This window comes from Panthera pardus, unplaced genomic scaffold (assembly GCF_024362965.1).
Source record: "Panthera pardus isolate Hobbes unplaced genomic scaffold, ASM2436296v1 HiC_scaffold_13, whole genome shotgun sequence".
NCBI lineage: Eukaryota > Metazoa > Chordata > Mammalia > Carnivora > Felidae > Panthera > Panthera pardus.
Window position 1 is genome coordinate 11,042,026 of NW_026526688.1, and position 581 is coordinate 11,042,606.

Sequence of the window (581 nt, forward strand, 5' to 3'; positions counted from 1 at the left end):
TCCCTTTCTCTCTCTGCCCCTCTCTGCTCATGCTCTGTCTCTTTCTGTCTCTGAAAAATAAATAAATGTGAAAAAAAATTAAACATGTTCCACCTTTAAGAAAAAACTTCAAAAAATGACTAGTGTCTATATGCATGTATGTATACATATATGTTCATGTATATAGTAATATATACCAGCTTTTGTCTAAATGTTAAGAACATGTTGAAGTCCCAGTGAAGAAATGTTCAAGGATATACCTTCTGTCCTAGTCCCAGATCCTGTAAAGGTGGACTCACTGGAACTGGCTGGAGAGAGGAGGCAAGTTTGTTACAAAAGGAATTGTCTGAGGAAGCATAGGATTTCTAGACAAAAAGAGAAAGAGAAATAATCACTTGTTGAAAAGCAGTTACATTTTTTTCCATCTGAAGAAAGACAATTATAACGGATTCCAACTCTCAGAGGATATCAAAAAGGAAGTTTTAAGCCATTTCTCATACAACCTAGCTGTTCAAATTAGCATATAATTATTTCAGCCTTTCCAAATATAGTTTAACTTTCAAATAAAAAAGAGCATATTGAAGGCTTATGATGTAATATTA

General features: G+C 33.4%; 1 non-coding gene across 1 annotated transcript; it reads left to right on the forward strand.

Annotated features, from left to right (window-relative positions):
- Positions 1–210: 210 nt before the first annotated feature.
- Positions 211–334, forward strand: LOC128776824 (small nucleolar RNA SNORD22). The gene has a single exon (XR_008421984.1). It is a non-coding gene; the product is annotated as a small nucleolar RNA SNORD22 (small nucleolar RNA).
- The last annotated feature ends 247 nt before the right edge of the window (positions 335–581 follow it).